Source organism: Indicator indicator, chromosome 3 (genome assembly GCF_027791375.1).
Source record: "Indicator indicator isolate 239-I01 chromosome 3, UM_Iind_1.1, whole genome shotgun sequence".
Lineage (NCBI taxonomy): Eukaryota > Metazoa > Chordata > Aves > Piciformes > Indicatoridae > Indicator > Indicator indicator.
In genome coordinates this window covers 27,421,452-27,446,064 of record NC_072012.1, presented here as the reverse complement: position 1 = coordinate 27,446,064, position 24,613 = coordinate 27,421,452, and positions in this window count along the sequence as shown.

Here is a 24,613-nt window from a genome sequence, read left to right as displayed (position 1 = left end):
GGACTTTTGATAATTAAAAAGAACATTAGAAAATACATAATAATATTTTTATAGCAGCTCTGCAACTCTATCATCTCTACCTTTTTCAGTCAGATAATTCTCCATCATTGTAACAATTTCCACCATACTCACACACGTTCATTTTTTTATCCCAGACATGTGTTAATACTACCACTTCCGTAGTTTACATCCTATTCATTGGTTACATCTACATGAAGCATCTTTTTACTGTTCGGTATTTGTACTATTAGAATCATTAAATCATAGAATGGTCCGGGCCGGAAGGGATCTCCGAAGGTCATCTAGTCTTACCTCCCTGAAGTCAGTGGGGACTTCCTCAACCAGAGAATGAAACTAATATAGAAAATATACAGAAAGATAATCCTACAGTTGTCACAGTTTATAGAGCAGACAGAAATAATATTTTAACCCCCAAAGCAAAGACGCTTTCAGATAGGATTGGAAAAAATTGGAAGTAAAATGTGCTATTTGCAACTTTATACTGAAAAAGTACAAAATACCCAAATTCGTATTCAGCCTCAACCCAGTCCTTTGACCTGCACTTACAACAACCTCTTTAAGCCAAACACCTTTTCAAAACCTCCCCCACTTAGCCAAAACTTCAGTCCTCAAAAGCTCTCCCCTTTTACAATGTCTCTCCCCATTACCAAACCTATGTGGTGCAGCTAAAATTCAGCTTGGCAGCTCCAGGGGACAATTAGGCTGCTCCAGGTGCCAATCAGCTGCTTTGCCAAAGTCAAACCAGGTTTCACTCACCCACAAGGAGATAACAGCCTGCATGGCCTCCCAGGAGCAGAGAGGGAACGGAAAAGGGACAAAGTGCTCGGTTCTACAGAGATGCAGGGCTTATGAGAATGAAATATGGAAGATTACACTTCTAAGCTCACCTCCTGGACCCTTTGGAACTCCAGGAGGTCCTCTCTAAGGTTTCTTAAAGGTACTCAGCCTCAAAATCATAACAAGGCTCAAATGAGTTTGCTCATTTATCTATTATTCCTTTTGTGCATTCTCTAATTTTTATCTGATCATATTTGCTTTTACTGGTGTGAATAGCAATCTGACATTGAGGGCAACACAAAAAAAAGGTAAATAAATCCTCTTTAGAAGGGCTTAAGCCATTTGCAAATTATTTCCCCTTCTTTTGCCTGCTGACAAGAGAAGTAGCAATGCCAAAAGTAGAGAAAAGAGTGCTAAGAATAGAACTGAAATCATTATAGGTTATACACCTCAAATTTGTAAATAAAAATAGATTGTGTATATTGGAATTCAATGCAGTATGTAAATAACACATGACTACTTTGAATTTCAAGGATATATCTGTTCAGGGCTTGAAAGTACAAACATTTCTCACATATACAGTAAGAGTTAACCTTTGGAAAGAAAAAAACAAGCTTTCAAAAGTTCATATTTCTGTGTAAGGTACTCTAACTGCTGTGTGACTGAGAAAGTAGTACAAAAGAGAGAGATGTATTTGGGAGGCAGGAGCAGACTGAATGAGATCAGAGGAGAATGTAAATGTCAGACGAGTTTGAGGAAGAGAAATAAGAAATCCATTGACTAGTGAGATAGAAGTAGTCATGGTTTCAGATAAGAAAGGCCTTGTGCCATAAGACTCTGTATCACATTTGTTGAACTCTTAAAACTCCTATTTGCCACAGCTGAATCTGCCCAGACAATATAAAAAAGAGTGAAGGGGGGTGGGGGTGTGAGGTGTATATGAAAGTCCACAGAGAGAGGAAAAGCAATCAAGAAAGTTAAGAAAACAGTATTTCTTAAAATCTCATCACTTTCTGGGTTTGCCTTCTTGAATCTTCTCTTGAAGATATGTTGGCTAAGTCCTTTGTTCCACATCATAAGATTGATCTTATTTCTACAAAGAGATATCTTGATAGGTGGTCATTATGCAAGACCTCAACAGTGAGAACTTTCAGCCCTGACAGTCTTCAAATTTACTGCTCCATACAGAGATGAACAAAACAGCTAGTCTCCCTACTGAAAAGGCATCAGCAGAAGAGGATTCAGTCTAAAGTCTGTTATGAATTGTTATTGGCTGGAGACTTACAAGACATGGGAGACATGGCATCTAGAAAACTGTGACTGCTGGTAAGAGAATGGAGGCTCCTCCTTTGTCTACTGATCTGCATCAAAAAAACATATCTATATTGGCACTAAAAGGAACCAGTGTGTAGTGGGAGCTGGGATTCCTTTCTTCAGGGTGCAGACACCCAGCTTTTTGCCTGACTTCTTGTCTCATGTTGCTTACTAGGTTTCAGATGCCAGAAGGTGTGGAGGGACTGCTAAAGCTCATCTTGACCTCAGACTATGCTCCTGCTCTGAGTGCAAGAGTGACTATAGAGCCCTAAGGACTGGGCAAAGGGCATCAGAGGACTGTATGACACTGTTGAAACAGGAAAGAGGATTTTGTAAGAGCATATGCCTCTTGAGTCCCTCTGTGTCTGACGTCATAAGCAGTACTTTGTTTTTTATGACTACAAGGTGATTTATGAGGATTTAGGAATAGTTGGAAGAGAAATTATATACTTCATTAAGTAAGGAAATAAATCTGTAACAACATACTTACTATTCCAAGTGAGAAAAGACATCAGACTAGCTTCTATCTGTAAAAGAGAAGACTGAGAGAAGATCAGGCCTGAAAGACAGGTCCTGTCTGACTAGTCTGATCTCTTTTTACAGTAAGGTGACCCACCTAGTGGGTGAGGGAAGGGCTGTAGATATTGTCTACCTGGGCTTTAGTAAAGCCTTTGACATTGTCTCTCAGAGCATTCTCCTTCAGAAACTCATGGCACAAGGCTTGAATAAGTACATTCTGCAATGGATTAAAAACTGCCTGGGTGGCTGGGCCCAAAGAGTGGTGGTGAATGGAATTAAATCTGGCTGGTGTCTGGTCACAAACAGTGTTTCCCAGGGTTCAGTACTGTGGCCTGTTCTCTTTAATATCTTTATCAATGATCTGGATGAGGGGGTTGAGTGCATCCTCAATAGGTTCACAGATGGCACCAAGTTGGATGGCTGTGACAAGCTACTACATCGTAGGGAAATTTTGCAGCGGGATCTAGACAGCTTAGATTGATAGGCCAAAGTTGATATGAGGCTCAACAAGGCCACAACCACTAGGGTCACAACAACCCCATGATAAGCTACAGACATGGGGATATGTAGTTGGAAAGCTGCAACTTGGAGAGGGACCTGGGGGTATTGGTTGATAGTGCACTAAACATGAGTCAGCAGTGTGCCCAGAAGGTCAAGAAGGACCCCTGTAAGAAGGACACAAGCAGAGTGCAGTGTCAGTGAGTTTGCTGATGACACAAAACTGTGAGAGGCAGCTGACATGCCTGAAGGCTGTGCTGCTGTTCAGTGATACTTGAACAGGCTAGAGAGTTGGGCAAGGGGAAATGTAGAGTCTTGTATCTGGGAAAGAATAACCTCATATACCGGTATAGGTTGGGGGCTAATCTGTTAGAGAGCAGCTTTGGGCAAAATGACCTGGAAGTCCTGGTGGATAACAGGATGACCATGAGACATTGATGTGCCACAAAGGTCAATGGCATCTTGGGTGTGGCTAGTAGGTCAAGAGAGGCTCTCCTCTCTGTCTACTCTGCCCTGGGGAGGTCACATCTGGAATATTGTGTCCAGTTCTGGGCTTCTCAATTGAAGGACGACACAGGGAACTGCTTGAAAGAGTTCATCACAGACCTGCAAAGTTGATTAAGGGAGTGGAATATCTCCCTTATGAGGAAAGGCTGAGGGAGATAGGTCTCTTCAGCTTGGAGGAGACTGAGGGGTGATCTCATTCATGTTTAGAAATACGTGAAAGGCAAGTGTTGGGAGGACGGAGCTAGGCTCTTCTCATGTTCAATGATAGGATGAGGGGCAACGGGTGCAAGCTGGAGAATAGGAGGTTCCATGTAAACACAAGGAAAAACTTCATTGTAAGGGTGACAGAACAGGCGTTCCAGAGAGGCTGTGGTATACCCTTTCCTGGAGACCTTCAGAACCCACCTGGGTGCATTCCTGTGTGACTTGATCTAGGTAGGTGGTCCTGCCCTGGCAGGATGATTGGACTAGATGATCTTTTGAGATCCCTTCCAATCCCTAACATTCTGTAATTCTGTGAGAAGGGCAACAAGGCTTGTGAAGGGCCTGGAGCACATGACCTACAAGGAACAGCTGAGGAAGGTGGGGTTGTTCACTTTGGAGAAAAGGAGGCTGAGGGGAGACCTTATCACTCTCTACATCTACCTAAGGGGAGGTTGGAGCAAGGAGTGAGGCAGTCTCTTCTCCCTTGTGTCAAGAATGGAGAAAATGGATACAAGCTGCACTAGGGGAGGTTTAGGATGGATATTAGAAAATATTTCTTCACTGAAAGGGTTATCAAACATTGGAATGATCTTCCCAGGGCAGTGGTGCAGTCATCATCCCTGGATGCATCTAAATGGCTTGTGAACCTGGTGCTTAGGTACATGATTTAGTGTTGACCTTGTATTGCTGGGTCAAAGTTAGACTGGGTGATCTTGAAGGTCTCTTCCAACCAAAGATATTCTGTGATTCTGAGATATATGAAGGGTGGGTGTCAAGAAGAACATGCTAGTCTTTTTTTCAGTGATGTCCTGTGATAGGACAAGGGGCAATGGATACCAAGTGGAACACAGAACATTCCACATCGACATAAGGAAAAACTGTAAAGGTGATGGAACAATGAAACAGACAGCCCAGAGACACTGTGGAATCTCCTTCTCTAGAGATTTTAAAGACCTGTGTGGATGTGTTCATGTTTTACCTGCCCTAGGTGATCCTTCTTTGGCAGGGGGGTGGGCTCGATGATCTCCAGGGGTCCCTTTCAACCCCTACCATTCTATGATTCTATGATGACCAGATGCAGAATCTGAGGCATGGAAGGCAATGAGAAAGCATATGGGATATCAGTATGATAGAGACAGCTCTCAAACTTGCCTTCTGAAAGCAGCGTTAATGGGTGTCTAGCTCAAACACCTCTACAGAACATGCCACATAGGGAACAAATGGGCAGAGTTACCATCTTACTGGATTTACAAAGACTCTGAAATAGCTGACATGGCTGGAAGGCTGCCATGGACAGACAGGGGAACAGGTCCTGGCCACCAAGGTCTCAGACCTGCCAGCCATGATACCATACTTGGCTCCTGGCTCCCTGTTCTTTAGGGAGCAATACATTTCTTGGTGGCTCCCTGACTAACATCAGCATGAACACAATGGAAATGTAACTAAGAAAAATGGGAAGAGCTGAGTGATGAACAATGACAAGCTGGTATGAAGAGAGAATAGGGATAAAAAGGTAAGAGTGAAAAGAGGAAAGTTTCAGAAAAAGACAAACAAAAAGAAATTTTAAAAGTTTAGAGTAGTTGAATTAGCACATCTCTATGAATGTAATAAGCTCTTTTGTTAAACTGCTGAACTGAGGATAGAGCAGCAAGGTTGGGAGAGGAGATAAGGCAGCTAGGGAACATGCCATTTTAATCTTTAAAAATGTGGCTGAATGGAAAAATCAGTTTTATGCACCCTTAGATATAATTTCTCACATAAACAAACAATATTTGAATTTATGCTTGCGTGTATTTTAATTTCTGTTCAAACTTCTTTTTTGCTATCAGTTGTGAGCATGTACTTCTTTACTTCTCATAGCAAGTTAGTAATTTCCCTTTTGTTTTTCTCTATTGTATAAGATGATAGAATTGTGTTAGATCCATCTAAATGGAATTATATATAAAAACAAAACAAAACAAAACAGCTCTATGGCTTTGATTTGTAACATATATACACTACCAGGACATCAAATTATTATACACAGACTTGCTGTAATATTTGCTTATGAATCTTCACCACTACAGATAGTCATATATGTTATTGCAAATATATAACCTGGATGACTTAATAATCACAGAGGTATTATTTCTTTACTTAGAATTTCAAGTTGTGTATATTTATTCTGAAAAAGCAGGAACCGTACAAGGCATTTGGCTTAGACTATTTGAAAGGAATCGACTGTTTAAATGACATTTTCACCTTCAGCAAATACATCTTTGCCTGCTAGAAATGGTGATGCTATCATCCTGCAGGCAATCTATGATACAGTCCTGTCACAAATAGGTGTCACCTCTCATTACATTCTTGAGTATAAATTCCACTTATCAGTTCCCACATAGTTGCAGATGTTTTAACAATCCCATTTTACCATGATTGCACAAGGCTCAACCTCAAATGCTTCATGATATGTTTGTAGGAATGACTGTAGATGTACCAGATTTGGGAGCATTATATGTAGTTTGTAGCCACATGGGAATTTTTATTTCCAAAAAGTATTGAATATAATAGTAATTTATTGTCCAGCCACCTTGACAAACAAGAGGAGTACTTTTTAAGTTTCCATTTGTTTCTTCACAGTCTGTTTTCCAGCATTACAATAAAATTACTTGCTATTTGAAACTCAGATCTAGCTTTTTGTTTTCTGATTTTTTTTTTTTTCAGGAGAAAACATCAGTTTCTGATGACTAATGAAATTCTTAGGTTTTGATATTAGTCAAATCCCATATGACTGATTAGAAATGAGTTTTTTTGTTTGTGTTGGATATATATTTTTTTTAAATTAATAATAATGACAGGGCATATGTATCTATAACTCTTAAAATCAAACCACATTGGTATGCAAAAAGTCTCCATTTGTTAAAGACATACATGTTACCTTTCTGCTTCCTATCTAGATTATTTCTCATGCAAAGCTAGCTTTTATTTTTAATTATTTTAGTGAATTTTGAGAGAACTCCACAGTTCTGTACTATACTGCTATATATAAACAAGCCAGAAAAGGAACCACTATGATTCTAAAATGTCTCACTTTACTACTATTGTATAATAATTTTATTGTGTCCTGTGCTATGTAACACCTGACAATTACAAAGCAGCTAGTAATATATAAAATACTGAAAATAAGCGTAATATGTAATACTTAGCAGAGACAATTTTAGAAAAATAAATATTGCCTTTAGTTAGCAGGCTAGAACTCTACCAAGTGCTACATGTCTATACTTGTATAACAGAGGGAATAAAAACAAAATCTGTAAAAGAAAGACAATCTTGTAGCACACAGGTCATAGTCTGTTCTAGTAATCACATTGCAGGTCCATTCCCTTTCATGTTAACTTACCTGAAATACATTCTCATATGGCTACTTTATATCTCTGTCTTTCTATGTTCATTTATCTTGGTATTTTTCTGGTGCCTAACATTAGTTAATAAAATATGCTGAATATTACATCGTGTTTATTTTAGAGGTTAACTTTATCACTAACTCAAATTTTAATAATTTAAAGTGGGTTAAAGGGTGGAGAGGAAATCTAACTTAAATATCTACTTTCCCTAGAAAGTCTATAGACAGAAAAAGAAACTTCTAAATAGTGGGAAAGTTTACTTAAGATTGCTGTGAACTCTATAAGGATGCAAATTGCTTGGCCCTCCCCTGCACAAATTGTACTGTAGATGTTATATATTTCTTGCTTAATAATTTCATACTAGGATCACATGAAATGTCCTAGAATTTTCTTAGTTTGAGTAACTAAATGCACATTTTCCACACACCAAATAACAAACAAAAAACCCCAGCAAACACCAAAAAAAAAAAAAACCCACAATAAAACCAACCACCACTAACAACAAAAACCCCAACAAAACCCCACCAAAAAACCCACAAACAAACACACAAACAACCCCCCCCCAGCTCCCCCCCCAAAAAAAAACAGACAAGCAAAGGGGAAAATAGGTATCTTTAGTCAGTACATTCCACTCAAGCAAGGATTTTGTTTTAAAAGGGTGGCAAACAAAAAGTTCTGAAAGTGCTGGGATTTTTTTTAGATGATATTTTTGGGAATAAACCTCTCATCTGTCTGGTGCTAGGACTTCAGTTTAACTCCAGCTAAATTTGTAGGCATTTCATATTTTGTCTTAGCTGGATGAAAAGAACAATATTTGGAACAAGAAACAGAACTCCTGTTTGGCCTTAAGGGACTACTTCTATGTTTCTGTCTTGCCTATTTATTGCCCCTGCCCCAGTGCATACATAGGGACACACATTCAGCTCAAAATGTCATTAATCCTTTTCAATATCTACAAGAACTAGAGGAGAAAAAAGGTCACTTTAACAGTATGACTCATTGTATACTTTAGTGCAGTAAGAAGTGTGCCTTCTCTTTTAAGACCATAAATGTCACCTCCAGGATGTTTGAGGAGAGTGAGAAAGCTTGGAAGATATTGCTGAATCACTATCTCAGTATCTTTCACCATCAAACTAGAATAACCAAGAAATTACATTTCTGCAATATATTGAGATACTGTCGGTAAAATTCAATATTGCACACACAAAAAAAGATGAGCTCTAAACTTATAATATTGCAGCATGATATATGTTTCTGTAATATACCATGATTATCATTTAATGCTTAATCACTGTAACACTGCATTTGTCATGCCACAATTATTTTTCAGCTTTGTTTTTTTATACTGTCCTTGAAAAAAATTACCTCATTCTAGATAACTTTAAAAATACTCAGCATTGCATGTTTGATCAAAATATTGATGACTACCTGGATCTAAGTTTAAAGAGTTATAAACAGTGTTATGTCATTAATAAAACTCTGCGATGAATGTGAGTGGCGTTAGCAGGTATCATTTGCTCATATAATAGGTGAAAAAAATAATTATTTGCTAAATCAGAGATTTGTAGCAAACAGACAAGTTAAATTTAGACTAAACCCCAGAATTCATTTTTTTGATAGAAGTTTGCTGTTAATAGCAGTGAAATCTCATACTGTCTGCAATTATTTTCACAAGACTTAGTTCTCAAAAAACTGGAATGCTCACAATTATTAGTAGATAATGCTAATTCTTTTTTTATTCCCTACTGAGGTGAGAAATTCTTGAAACATCAGGACACCTCTCCAGCAGAACAGAAAAACAGTCCATTATTTCTTTACGAGAAAAATATTAGGCCACAGTTTAGATTAGTAATTCTAAGTCATTCTTCCAAAATCTAAATAACTTCATAAAGCACAGATTTAAAGTTCCCTCATATAGTTTTGCTAATCTTTATAATCCACATATTTTCTCATAAGTGTTGTGTTTGCACTTAAATATTTTATTATAAAACTTTAAAAAAAGTAAAATATTTTTATAACAAAACAAAGCATTAAAAAAAAAAAGAAAAAAGAAGTCACAAAGTACCCAAGGCATGAGTCTAATATTTTTTTATTATTCAGAAATTTACCAGAAATTTCTTGGTCCTATAAGGAAATGAGTTTAATGCGTATGCAAGTCTCAGAGAGAACAGTCCTTATTTCAAGCAAATTTCCTAGTGAGATAATGGAATATTTCAGATTGTGGCTTGCTTCATGATCTGTATCTATATATGTGAGGGGAAGGACATTTTTCTTTCATCACAGAGCTTGTGTAGAGTCTCCTCTCTTGCAGCCTGCCAAAGAGTAACACAGAAATATCACATGGGCATATAGGAAGCTTGATGGGAGTTGAAATTAACAAAGGGTCTGAAGGACAAAAAGAAGGACATTGAGAAGGACAAAAAGAAGGACATTGAGATGTTCATTAGTTTTAAAAAATGAAGTCCAAGAAAAAGCTCTTGTCCTGCTGCCAAAAGAGATGGTGAACTTGTGGAAAAGAATACAGAAAATGCAGAGTTATTCAGTGTCCTTTTAACCATAGCTTTTAATTGCAAGGTCTGCCCAGGCTGTCAGGCAGTGGTCAGAGCTGTTATATGAGGAAAGACCAGGTGGTAGACAAGGACACAAGCTTCACTGACAGAGTGTAGTTCAGCATACCCAAACAGGGCTGGACTGACAAGTTCTGGTGATAGCCTGATAATCATCAGACAGAGCAAGGCAAGGTGAAAAGTCAGCTTCAAGTTCAATCCAAAATTGAAGATCAGTCTGCAAAATAGGACTGAACCCACCTGCAGTTTAGCCCAGGCAAACTGCGTGTTCAGAACTGAACCTGAATGCATTATCAAGCGTGGATGGCTGGGGTCCCGGGTGAGATTGGTCAGGACAATAAAGCCTATTTTTGCACTTCAGGCTTGGCACTGGCATTCCAAACCACCATATGTAGTAACAAAGTTTGGGTGATAAAAGTACAGCCCAAAATAAAAGGCAAATAAGTTCAGGTCTGCATGCTCATACTGCATATGCACACATCCATCAGACTGGACAGGATGTACCTGAATGCAGTCTGATTAACATAATTTTGATGCCATTCCCTCTAATATTTTGAGAAAGACCTAACGAATGGACTAAGGGCTAGACTCTTCTCATATATCATGCTGCAATGTTGTAAGTTTAGGGCTCATCTTTTTGTGTGTGTGCAATTTTCAATGGCACTGACAGTATCTCAATACATTGCAGAAATGTAATTTCTTGGTTATTCTAGTTTGATGGTGGAAGATACAGAGATAGTGATTCAGCAATATCTTCCAAGCTTTCTCACTCTCCTCAAACATCCTGGAGGTGACATTTATGGTCTTAAGAAAGAAGGTACACTTCTTACTGCATTAAAGTATACAAGGATCATCTGGTCCAACCTTCTTGGGAAAAACACAGTCTAGATTGTGAACAGTTTTCCTTTAGTGTTCAATCAGAATCCCCCCAGGAGTAACTTGTACACATTACCCCACATCTTTTCCAGGTAAGAAAGTTGGGATTAGTTAGCCTAGAGAAGAGAAAGGCTTTGCAGAAACCTTACAACATCCTTCCAATATTTAAAGGGGGCCTACAGGAAGGCTGGAGAGGTACTCTTTATCAGGCAGTGTAGTGATAGGAAGAGATGTAATAATTTTAGAAAGAGGGTAGGTTTAGATTCAGATTTAGGTTTAGGAAGAAATTATTTACCATGAGACACTGGAACAGGTTGCCCAGGGAAGTTGTGTATGGTTCCCTCCCTGGACGCATTCAAAGACACACTAGATGGGGCTTTGAACAACCTGATCTACTGGAGTGTGCCCCTGCTTATGGCACAGAGTTGAAAAGAGGTGATCTTTAAGGTTCTTTCTAACCCATACCATTCTATGACTCTAAGTGAAAGAGTACTGTAATAAAATATATATATTTGTATATTTTATATTTCATATTTTGGGTGGTGGTATTTTCAGACACCACCATAACTTATTTACAAAGTATATTTACAGGTTCTGCTATTCAGTTGTGAGTAATATATCCCACATATGAAGACAGTTAAACAATTGAAGCACAAATGTGAGCATTTCCAATACAGTGATTTAGATTGGAAATTAAAGTACCATGAGCTATGGTTTCCCACAAGGGGGATTCTGTAGGAATTTAGCTGGGGACTCACAGCTTCCTCCTTTGTCTCGTATCTTCACAGATGCTGTAACTATAATTCAAGTGGCTCTTGGCTCAGATAGGGATAAGGGGCCTCTCTTTTCTCATGCCCAGTTCACAGTCTGGAGCTTCTTCTTGGCTTGGAGTGGGATAAGGGGCCTCTCTTGTACGCTCTGTTGCCAGGCTGTAGCCTTTCCTTGGCTCTTCTGGGATTCAGTTCTCTTGGGGCTTTTTCCCTTTCTGCTTCTGGTGCAGAGCTCTTGGAGTGTTGGTTGCCTTGGTCCAGGTGCAAGGCCCAGGTGTACTTTGCCTGCTGGGGCAAGGTCTTCAGCTGGAAGTCTGGCATCATTTGGCTCCAGTTGCTTTCTGGGTGAGAACAAGGCAAATTGCCTACTATCTTGGCTGGTTTAAATACTGTCCAAAGACAATTAATGCCTTTTGGTAACTGAGAAACCTGATAGCTGAACCTGTAGGATGGGGCATTTCCAAACATGGCCAGGGGCACACACAGTTCACAGGTGTGTTACAAGGTTAATTACATGTACTACATGTCTGCCTGGACCATCTGGACTCCAGGAAGTGTCCAGGTTTGCACATTCACAGGTGCTTAGCCCATTGTCTACATTAGGACATGTTTTGGGGTCTTGTCTCTTCAGGGCGAGTACCTACGTTAAGTAGAAAGTATGAAAACCTTATGAGAAATATTCATGCAGACATTCATGAAATAAAAAGAAATACACGTTGTATGAACTGATGCTAATTCATATCCACTGGTTTACATGCTTAATATATATATAAAACACAAATACAGGTGCATATATATAAAATTAATATAAATATGCAATATTGCTGGAACAGAAATACTTTCTGCAGGGCTAATCTCATCGTAAAATAGATCAAGACAGACAGTTCACTTATACTGACTTGAACTATGTGGTGATAATTAATGCTTCCTTACCAAATTTCCTAGAAAAACCTATTAAGTCTTATTTAAGTTTTTAGCAGTTCGGGAGATTTAGAAAATAGTGACAGTACTCTTAAATGAAGATAGAGGAGCTTACTAGAGTGGATTAGTTATGAACAGACAAATATTTTTTTTTTTTAGTATCTGAATCAGAAACTTGTCATATGTATTGCTGAGGCAAATATGTAAACACATTAACATGGGAATTTAGAGATTATTAAACATTACAACTGTCCCCACTCTTTCATAACTGTGACAGCACCTGCTGCAAAATTATTATGTAGTTCACATCAGCAGAAACAGTAGCTGTACATTAAAGTACATAAAAGACTTATATCAAGAAAATTTGTTTAACATTTCCTATAGAATAATGTTTAACATTGTTTGCTTGGTAAAATTGCACTTTCTGTTAATGTGCAATATTTTGTATTGATGCTTAAGCTCGTATAGGAGGACAGAAATCCATTTTCCTTGTATCCAAATCACAACTATCATAAGTATGAACATTTAGCTGATCCAGCATGCTATAAGAATCAATCACAATGATGTCCATATAATCTCTCATGTACTTTAAACATAGCTCTCAGGCAAATACATTTCTCTCTTGGCTAGTCAGCAATGTTACTGAAAACATAATTCTTCCTATAGCAGATACATTTTCCATCTGTGTTATTGCCTATCTTTTGAGTCCATCATAGATCCTTTTTTTTTCCTTTATGTTTCCAGAGTTGTCACCAACTAGCTTTAGACTTCCGAGCTCCGTGGTTAATTCATGCAATTTTTTTAATTTTTTTTTTTTTTGCCACTGACATTTCAGAGCAAAATTTATAGCAGACTGCTTTTAAAGTTTTGGGGTTTGTGTGTTTTGGATTTAATATGAACCTAAAGGATAAGCACTACATAGGTTGTTAAATTATCTAGATGACTGAATTTCAAATTGCCTCCTGCAAATATCTTGGGTCAACTAGCTTTCAGTCTCCTTACTTTATTGGTTACTCCATACTATTGATCAGAGCTTCTAAGAATGATTTTTGTTGTAGCACTCAATCGGATTAAGTTTCAAAAATCCTAGATAAACTATAAATAACTTCCCTGACTTTTTCACAAACTCACAGATTTGCCAAATGGTAGGTGTTGGAACAGACCTCTGGAAATTCTCTAGTCCAACCCTTCTGCTAAAGAAGGTTCACCTAGAGCAGGTTGCCAAGGACCACGTCCAAGCAGGTCTGGAATCTCTTCAGAGGAGACTCCACAAGCTATACATGCAGTCTCTTCCAGAGCTCTGTCACCCTCAAAATACAGTTTTTCCTCATGTTTAGATGAAAATTCCTGTGATCCAGTTTGTGCCTGTTGCCCCTTGTCCTGTCACTAGGCACCACTGAAAGACTGACCTCATCCTCTTGATATCTGCTCTTTAGATATTTAGCAGCATTGATCTGCTCTCAGTCTTTTTCAGGTTAAACAGATCCAAGTCTCTCAGCCTCTCTTCTTAAGAGAGATGTACTGGTCTCCTAATCATCTTTGTAGCCCTCCCCAGGACTCCCTCCAGTAGTTCCTTGTCTCTCTTGAAATGGGGGGCCCAGAACCGGACAGAACACTCCTCTGTGGCCTCACTAAGGCAGAGAAGAGGGAGAGGAGAACATTCCTTGACCTGCTGACCACACTTTTCTTAATGCACCCTTGGCCTTCTTGGCCACAAGGGCACATGACTAGCTCATGGTTAACTCTTTATCTGCCAGGACTCCAAGTGCTTCTCAGCTGAGCTACTTTCCAGGAGATCAACCCTTAACCTGTACTGGTATATGCTTTCCTTAGGTGCAGGATCTTAATGCCCTTGTTGAACTTTATTAGGTTATTCTCTCTTTTGTCTTTTTTTAAGCAGCTAAGTTAAGCTTTTCATATTTTAACAAAGTATGCCTGAAACAACTGACTCAGTGACATGAACATATAAGGAACTAGCACAGGCTGCTTCTGACATTGCTAATTTTATTGCATATATGTCAATTTTTTTCACTACTTGGGACATAAATTCTTTGAGAAATTAAATGCAACTTTTAGAAGTAGTTATATGACCTAAGAACAAATATCAATCTAATATAACATTCTGTGCTTACTGTGGCAGGTGGCAGATGCTTAAACAATGATTATAAAAATGGGGTTTGTATAGACTCATCTTCTCCACAGTCTCTGTCTTCTAACAGTTTGCAGTATTGGCATATTCTGAGTTAAAATTTCTATTTATATCTTCTTCTCTAAGAGGTCTGGAAGGATTTTAGAGACACAGATATCTCTAATTGCTTTTTGATTTAATTTATATTTTTTACTTTCACCTTGTGGCAATTGAATTCTGTAGTTTAATTGATGTTATAATAGTGTGATAGGCTTCAGCAAAATATTCCCTAAATCCCATTCTGAGATCTCCCTCAGCATGTTTCACTGACCTCTAAAGAGATGGCAGATGCCATGTGATATAGCACAATGATATTCTTTCTGTTCCTAGATTTTGATAGATCAGAAATCTGACCTTTGAAGTTAACGTGTTTGCAGAAATTATTTCAGGTATGAATATAATTAGGAAAAGATGAAGGTAAGTTGGAAGTAGAACCAGTCAGAATTTTTACAGCAAAAGAATTAATGGTATGGCATTTTAACTCTAGAATATAATTCTTGAGAGACTACTGTAACAAATTACTGAGCCCTCATGCTTGAGATAGGCTTTACAGTCTTTAATACCTTGCTTCTACTCACAGTAAAGACTGAAGCAGTGTCTCATCCTAGGTAAGTATAACCATCAAGAAATTTCTGTTTAATGCATTTAATAGCTTCCTTTTATTTGATACAATCCCAAACCTCCTAAATCAGTCCCTGTTTGTTCTTTAGAAATTAATATATAACCTTTCCATTGTAATGATTTCAACAATGAGAAAAATTAGTTTTGTATTGGTGATTTACTAGTAAAGAGTATGAACTGAAAGTGTTATCTGCTCAGGACTTCTTAACAATTATATTTTAATAGGGTTTATTTTAAGTACCTGCTGAAGAACCAGTGTTGAAGAAATAGTGCTGGAGATGAAGTTTTAAAATTAAAAACAGAAAATAAAACTGAATATTAAATAAATACACAAAATCATGTTCTTACAAATATTTTTTTGCAAAAAGCAGACTGATTTTAGTAGCAAGACAGTGCATGAAACTTAATTAAGAAACAAATTTTAAAATAGTTTCAATATAATGGATTTAGTTACAAAATTAATTGTTGGAGCATGTTGGTGAATTTTCTTTAAAAGTGCAGTATTTTTTTTTTCTTGATATAAAACCTATTTTTTTTCTTTTTGTATATGTGTGCTGTCTCTCTTGGCATTCCTTTTCACCTTAAAATAACTTTTCTGAAGTCAGCTGCTCTTCTCACTAGTTTTCAGCTCTAGGTTCTGGATTTTTTTCTGACATACCAATCACTTTTGAGGAAAGAAGACGGGTTTTATGACTATTTTCACTTATGACAATTTTCACTACTTTTTCTGTCAGAAAAAAATAAGTAAACAGAAAAGCAGTGCAGTATCTGTTCATATTAAAAATCAAGAGAATGTACTTACAGCTTGGTTATGCTAGGTTCATAGGCAGTGTACATTAGAAATGACTGGAAACAGGTAGATTTATTTGTTAACAGTTTCAAAAGTCCATCTGCAGCCCAGTGACTTCTGTCATTCCTAATATAGGGCTCTACAGAGCATAGATCTCAAGGCTGGCCTGGGCTTACCCTGGCTGGAGCTGTGCTGAGCTTGTTTCATCTCCTGCCTCAGGACCAAGTGTTTGTTGCATCCCCTGCCTGATTCTGAGTTCTGCCAGTGCTTCTGTGGGAAGGGTCTGGTAAACCCAGGGGTCACTGCCCAACAAACAAGAGACTGTAGTGGAGCTGAGCCTGAGGAGTCTGTGGGGCCACCCTCATACTCAGCTGGGAGCAGCCAGAAGGCAACAGCCCAGGATGAGAAAACAAAATTAAATCCAAGTAGATTCCACTACTGCAGATGAGGGAACTTCTACCAGTAGAACTATATTTCTCTCAGGAAAGAACTCAGGATGTCCAAGATTTGCTGTGACAGCCCAGCACCTCTTGGCTATGGGGTGGGTGACTCCATTGGCCTCATGAGCTGGAGGGACACTAGGAGGATAAGCACACCATCAGCGAAAAGAGGTAGATATTAGAAAGGTTTTTTTTTTTTTTTTTTGCATAAGATTTCCAAAGAGTATTAATATTATATAGCTTTTCTTGTACTAATTTATACCATGACTGTTACTATAATTTTAATTCAACTGTTGCATTTCAATTTGATTTTAGACTTTTTTACTAGGCTAAGAATAAATAATATGCTGTTTTCTCTCATTCCTAACAGTTCCAAATGTAAACCAACCCCATAAAATTCAGGGTTCGAGTAGGAAAATCTACACAGTGATCTTTGTAGATTATTCATTAGTGTAAATTGCATTGTAGGCTATTGATTAGTGAATGCAGACTATGATTTTAGACAATATACTTAAAGTTAACACATTTCTAGCATTTTAGATCTCAAAACAATTGAATCTTGAGGAAATATCTACATCAAAATGAGGAAAAGGTCTCCTAAGATGGAATACAACTGTCATTAGCAATTGTTCTCTCTTTCTTTTAATTTTTAAAAGAATTTTACCAATAATTTACTTTTTAAATACAAATAATTTAGACATGGAAAGTATTTGGAGGAAATTTTTATTTTTGGAATATTTTTTTATAATGCTTTTAATTATCACAGACATTGAGATAAGTTTTCTGTAAGGAAGGAACTATCATTTATGGAATATACAGGCATAAAATCTGATCACTTTTTTGTTTTTGGTTTGGGTTTGTTTTGTTTTGATTCACCTTATAGTGTCTAGAATGACACAGAAATAAGGGCAGTAGACACTGGAAAATATTTATCTTAAACATAGTAATATGAAGAAGCATATCCTACTGGCAATGACCACTGTGAAAGATCTTTATCTGCTCTAGCATTACAGGATGCAGGTAAGAAATGAGTGCAGTGCAGCTGCTGCTTTTAAAACTGTGACATTTTACAAACCTCTGCACTGTGTGTGTTATCAGTAAATGCATCAGCTGAGAACTACAACTTCTCACAGTTTCTATTTGTTGAGAATGTATTTAATTATAATGGAAAACAATCTTGATTTGCCTGGATAAATTGCTGACTTCTACATAATTTGGAAACCTGGAAATATTTCCAGGTAGACTTTACCAGAAAGTATCACAGAAAGTAAAATATATGATTTGGTGATGCATGGAAAATTTTTCATTAGAATAGCATGGGGGAACAAAAGAATGGGCATTTGGCTAAGTGATAAAAGCTTAGAAAAATCTGATTTTACAGACCACATTCAAACCTTGCTAAATTTTGACAGAGAAATGATCTGCAGATTCCATCTGTTTCCTGCTGCCATTACAGGTAGGAAGGTCTGAGCAACATTTCCTGGGCAAGAGATGTTCCATCTGCTGTGGATCTCTACTGTACAACACCTTTATTTATCTAATAGCAGGGGAGAATATCCCACCACTTCTTACATCTGTCTCACATAAAAGCATAATATCAGCAAGTTTTTTTTTTAATGTATGATTCATTATTAGTAAAATAGTTTTTCATGCTAGGAGATAGGAACCTATAATACAAATGGAAAAATGATAGATAAACAGCAATAACAATAAAAAAGATGCAGAGAACAGTGTGTGCAAAATACCAAAGTGATGGTTTGTGATGCTAACCTTTGCTCGCAGTTTTACTTTCAGTAATCAAGGTTGGGTCTGACTATTAAAGACTGAGGCAAAGGCATCATTAATAATGTCAGCCTTTTCCTCATCCTTGATAACAATATTCTCCCCTGCATCCAATAAAGCGTGAGCGTTCTTCTTGGCTTTCTTTTTGTTGTTAACTCATTGGTAAAAACCTTTTTTGTTTTCGCTCATGGCAGTGGCCAGTTTGAGTTCTAGCTGGGATTTTGTCTTTCGGATATTCTCTCTGCTTGACCTAACTAGATCTCTGTACTCTTCCTGCCTCTCTTTCCAGATGTGGTAAACTCTCCTTATTCCCTACTTCCTGCAGGCCAGTTGTCTTCACCTGTAATTTCTTTTACAACACATTTTACAACACATGGGGACAGTCTGCCCCTGCACCTGTAAGACTTCCTTCTTAAAGAATGTCCAACCATTCTGGACCCTTTTTCCTTTCAGGACTGTCTACCAAGAGACACTCTCAGTGTCCTGTGTCCTGAACAGTCTGAAGAGGAGTGGTTTAGGTAGCTTTTTACCCCCAGTGTCTTTTCATTCCTTAGCAATCCCACCAACAATATGAATTCATTCTTCTGGAGCCATATGATGACCCAGACATCCTGTATTTAACAACCCAGTTTGCCTGTATTTAAACTGGGGGGAAGACAGTGTTTACTTATGGTTTATCTGATTAAATTTTAAGCCAGAACAAATCCCAGTCTAGTTCACCACATACAGAGGTAGTAGAAATACTGAAAACATATCACAGATTTAGAAATGGATGGTCAGGGAAGGTAGCACAGTAAGTACACCTCCTGTGAAAGAATAAACCAAGGATTCCCTCAGTTCAAGTTCAGATGGTATTAAGACAGGTCCAGGCATCACTACAGTTATGCTTCAAAATGGGGAAAAGTTATTGTATATTATCTATATTTAAGTTGAAGGTGATACGAGTAACTGAAAACTAAATACAGCTCTTTGCCAAAAGAAAAATACAGTGTATTTTATAAAGATATATGTTAATTGGAATATGAAATAAATGGACTAAAAAATAATCCTCAGTCAACAAGGATGAGCTCCTAAAGGAAATCAGTATTTTTTTCAAATTGAAAGAATAAACAAATTTGTTCCTACACTTCTGGGTGTAAACCTAAGGGGATACTAAAAATTAATTTACTGTTATATTAACAAATTAAAACTATGTATTTTTTCACTGCACTACGATATTTGACTGAAATTCCAAAAGCTATCATGATAGCTTTGAAGCTTAGCTTTTTTGTTGTATTCTTTTACTGTGTTGCTGTCTTTAAAGTAAAACTATTTTAATTCGTAAGGCTAAAAAGCCTTAGGAAAAGATACTCTAGAACAAAGCGTCATTCTGAACACTGTTCCTAAGTGAGATTTGAATCCACATTCACAAAATGTAAGCATAACATCAATTACTTCATCATGCAATTCCATTCATGTTGGTATTTAACATCAGAAACCAATTAAACACTTCCATGAATACTAGATTTAGCAACTTCAGAAAATACTTGGAGCTTAGTGCGCAGAAGCCGCAAAAATCACAGAAACACTGTTATCCTTCGTTTGAAGGTGTAATCAAAAAGTTTTATTTATTTATAACTTCTTAAATAGTTCCCCGTAGACTACAGCATTACACTCAAAATAGTAGCTTATGGTTATAGAAGAATATGCAACAACATAGATAAAATTACTATAAAAATACAGGGAAAACAAAACACCACGAAGTGCTCAAGATATTTTCAGAAGACAGATAAAGATAAGCACTACGAGTAGTTAAATAGTTCTGACAAAACAAACAAACAAAAAACACCAACCAATTTTATCATTTTACAATGCATCTGTCTTCGGCATGACTAGAAGTCCTTTTTTTCCCCTCTACTTTTCTAGGGCTGTCTAATCCCCGTGGTCTGGAATGCACTTAGAGGTAAAAGTGCAGCTGCAATGATGAAAGATATCTTCATCTGTGCTCATTTTCACTTCAAAATGATGTATTATATGCATATGTGTAAAGCAGTGTTTTCATATTTCAAGATTCTGAACTTGATGCAATGTGCCATTTATTAATTAAAATGGGCATAATTTTTATGGATAAAACTTCCACAGGTGTTCAGAGAAAATCTGTAGGGTTTTGGTTTTTTAATCTTTTTTTTTTTTTTAACAAGTAACAGTATTTAATTTGTCATTATATATTCATGAATAGACTTTTTTCTGCCAAACTAATTTCTTCAATCAAAGAGCAATTCAAAATAAAGGCACATTTATATTTTAGGCAGCATTATAGCTGCTGCTTCATGTATATTATTCCTTAAAGAGTTTCTTGTGATATATAGGAATGTTATTTTATTCTGTTAAAGCTACAAAATTGTTTTGCTAACAAAATAAAGCAAGTATTATGTGGTTTCCTTTTCCATTTGCTGACTGCATGGAAGAGAAATATATTATAATAAAACCACCTTATGTGCATATGCATACAGTTATAACATCTGCCTTTGATTTACTGTATAACTCCCAAACAGACAGGTGAGTAGACACTCAAGTAAAGATCAGTATTTACTGAGGCTTCAGATCTTAAAGAATTTTTAAAAGTGGCTCCATTTGCTAAGAGTTATTCACCTTAAAAAGTAATGCCTTCAAAATTATAGTCACAGATAATTCTATGAACAAAACCATAATAATATTTCCACACAAAAGGAAAAAACAAATAAAACATGGGTAATTAGGAATGCAACTTTACATTTTAAGTAGAAACACTTATAACTTCAGAATGATTACAGTTCTTTTTAACATTTATATGTAAAATTTTACATATACAAATAAGTTGTTTTCTGTATATATTTCTCAAGTATAAGCATTTTAATTTACACTGTTCTACTGGGTTTTCTCTGAAAGCCCTCATATTTATGATCATCTTTCCTAAATTGCAAATCTGAACTGAACATAGATTTCCATGCTTTACTTGGTTAACCACCCTTTTGATAACTCAATTGTTTTCATTGAAAGACTGCATGAGTTCTTAGAAAACAGTATTAGAGAGAAAGCTTGCTTTTACAGCTGGAGCACCTCTGCTATGAGGATAAGCTGAAGGAGCTGGGTTTTTCAGTGTGGAGAAAAGATGACTCAGAAGGACCTCACAGATTCCTCCATAGATACCTCAAGGAAACTTACAGGAAGGTTAGAGAGGGGCTTTTCATAAGGGTGCCTAGTGATAAGACAAGGGGCAATGGTTCTAAGCTGAAGAAGAGCAGGTTTAGACAGGATCTTAGGAAGAAGTGTGGTGAGACTGCAACAGAGTGCCTGAAGGGGTTGTGGATGCCCCCTCCCTGCCAGTGTTCAAGGTCATGTTGGATCAGGCCTTGTGCAACCAAGCCTAGTAAGAGGCATCCCTGCCTGTGGCAGGGAGGTTGGAGCAGATGATCTCTAGGGTCCTCTCCATCCAAGCTATTCTGTGAGACGTCTTTTTTAAATAAAGTATTTGCCTTTTTTTTTGATCAAATAATTTGTCTCAGTTGTCATTGTAAACTACCAAGTGTTTGGTTTTTTGGGTTTTTTTTTGTTTGTTTTGTGGTTTTGTTTTTTTTTTTTTAATTGAGATGAGGTTCTGCTGCCTACAGATTAATTGGGCAGGGAATTGGTCTCTTTGTATAGTCAAGATCTCCTTATAAAAACTGTCATAAGTAAAGAGATATACAGGCCTGCAACTAAACTTAAATTCCATTGTTGAAGTCATGTTCACAGCACACTGTATATTTGTAAGGCTTAGAAAAATACTGCTGCAGTATATCTATCCAATAGCTGAAGGATGTGGATACATAATTTGCTATCCTTTGCATGGCTGCAAACATATTAAGTGGAGTGCTATATATGAGGAAGCATAACAACAGGCTTCCAGGAATTCCATAAAACTTTCACAAAATTTAACAATGATATTCAGGAATGTGGCCAACACACATAAATCATAATTTTGATCATAAATTGGAATCTTCCCACACATAAGTAAGCATATGTTCTTTCAGAGTCCAGTTTTTTTCCTATTTTTCCTCACTTCTCATGAGAAAAGTTCAGTAAAAGAAATGAAAACATTCTTCTAGCTATGACTAAAGTGCTTTGTATGAATTCCTTGTCATTAGCTAATTACTTGATTAAAGGAAAAGAGAATAGCTACAAAAATAAATATTGGTGATGTTGAAGGACTGAAAGAAAACAGGAAGTGGTGATCAAACATTTATAACCTTGGAAATCTGTGTGTAGTTATACAGTAAAATGTATATCTCATATTTTTATCACATCTTGTGTATGAACTAGGAAAGGAAAATGGGCCATTGTGAATGATGTTATCTTACAATACATTCAGACAACCAAGATGCAAAATGTTGCCTTCTCTTTTCCTTTGGAACAAAGTTACATGTAGAATAAAAATATTTCTTTGGCATTAAGTGAACTTCAAGTCAGGAAAAAGATTATTATGAAAATATATGGGACATATAAACTGGAGCTGGTTTACACATGATTGGAAGGCCTTATGTTTGTTGTTACATGATGAAATAAGATTGATGATATGAAGGTAAAACTTGTACTACAATACATCAAATGTGTACTCACCAGAAACATTCCTGCATTACTGTTTCAAATACTGATCAGAAGCTACCTGTGGAGAAAAAATGTGGGACTCAAGATTAAATATATGAAACTAACTACAAGACTCTCTTGCTGGAGGGAATTTCCTGTTAAAAATGTGTCCTATGAATCTTTGTCAAGATATAATCTTTGCTGTCTCACAGAAAAATCTTTTGCCCACATAAGGTAACTATTGCCTGTACTTCTTTTGAAACAATAAAACTGGAAACTTTTCATTATCACAACAGTAAGTTTAATTCTTCCTATACAGGAGATCTGTGATGCTTTGACAGTATACAGCAATTTCTAGATATCAGAATACTATTAACTAGTAGTTTAATACAAGCATATTTTTACAAGAATATCTTTTTGACATACATAACGAGAAGATTATCATCAACAAGTATTTATCCTAAGGATAAATATAATCAAAACATGCAATTTTTTATTATCTGTTGCTTTTCCCCTGATCTCCTTTCTGTTTTGTTTTGGGTTTTTTTGTTTTTTTTTTTTTTTTTTGGGGGGGGAGGATGTTTTTGGTTGGTTGTTTTTTGTTGTTGTTTTCTATTTGGTTGTATTTTTCTGTTTCATCAATAATTGTCATTGCAATTTTTTATAGCTCTAGAAAAGAAAAAAAAATCTTGCTAAACTTAATTCTGATAATTATATGCAACAAGTGCCATGAAAACCTCAATTGGTTCATGAATCCATCCAGCAATCAGAACACTCTGATAAGGAAGACAAAAATAATAGGCCAATATCCCTCCAAAATTATTTCCTTTCCCTGCTCCTACAATCATCCTTTTTTCCTTCCTAGAGAGATGATGAAGATCCAGTCTAGGCAATAGTCATTTGACATCTTCACACCTTAAAGTCTAATCAGTTGTGGGTTATTATAACCCCTGATTTCTTATGCGCAATAGATAGATATTCTAAAAATCCAAACTCAAAACCATTTTGCTGTGTAATTACAACAGCTGTAACAAATGAAGACAAATTATAAGAAAAAAAGAAACAGGATTGCATTCATAGCAAGATGGTTCCTAGGGAATATTAGTAATTTTAAAAGGAAGAAAAGAATATGCTTGAATTCTTATCCACTAAGCCAAATTATGAATTCTATTTACTCAGTATGATTTTCTTTGTCTCAAAGACTGCTTAGAATTGATTATACAGGATTCCTCTGAAGAACAGCACCAGAAAGCACAGCCAAAGTAGGATATGTGAGCTGTTCATACGGTGCACCAGACACATGTAAGCCTTAAACAGGAATACTTCCTGATGGCAAGAATTGCCAGCTTCCCCTTCACAAGATTGTTAATTTGTTGGGGTATTTTGTTTGCTTGTTTTTGTGTTGGTTTGTTTATTTGTTTTCCTAATTCTGTATTTCTGGAATGTAGATGTGTACTTAGCATAAAAAATGATAAAGAGGAATATAGCTTTGGTTATCTTAAAATATGAGCTTTACCGTTGTTGTGGTTTTCTTGTGTTTGTTTGCGTGTGGGAAGTCTGTGGGGGGGGGTTGTGTTTGTTGTTGGGTTGGGGTTTTTTGCACCTTTGATTATCCAGGAAGAAACCTACTCTATCTATTTAAAATCACTGTAATTAAAATTAGTTCTCAGCTCTTCACACAGTACTTTACATTGGAAAGAAAATTCAGTTAATGCTGAAAATACATCACTTCTTTTACAGATGCTTTGAAACTGATCTAGCAAATATTCTAATATATATCACAACCATTTCCAAAAGGCAAGTGCGACACGAGGGATATCAACAACCAGCATATAAAGACCAAGACAGTTA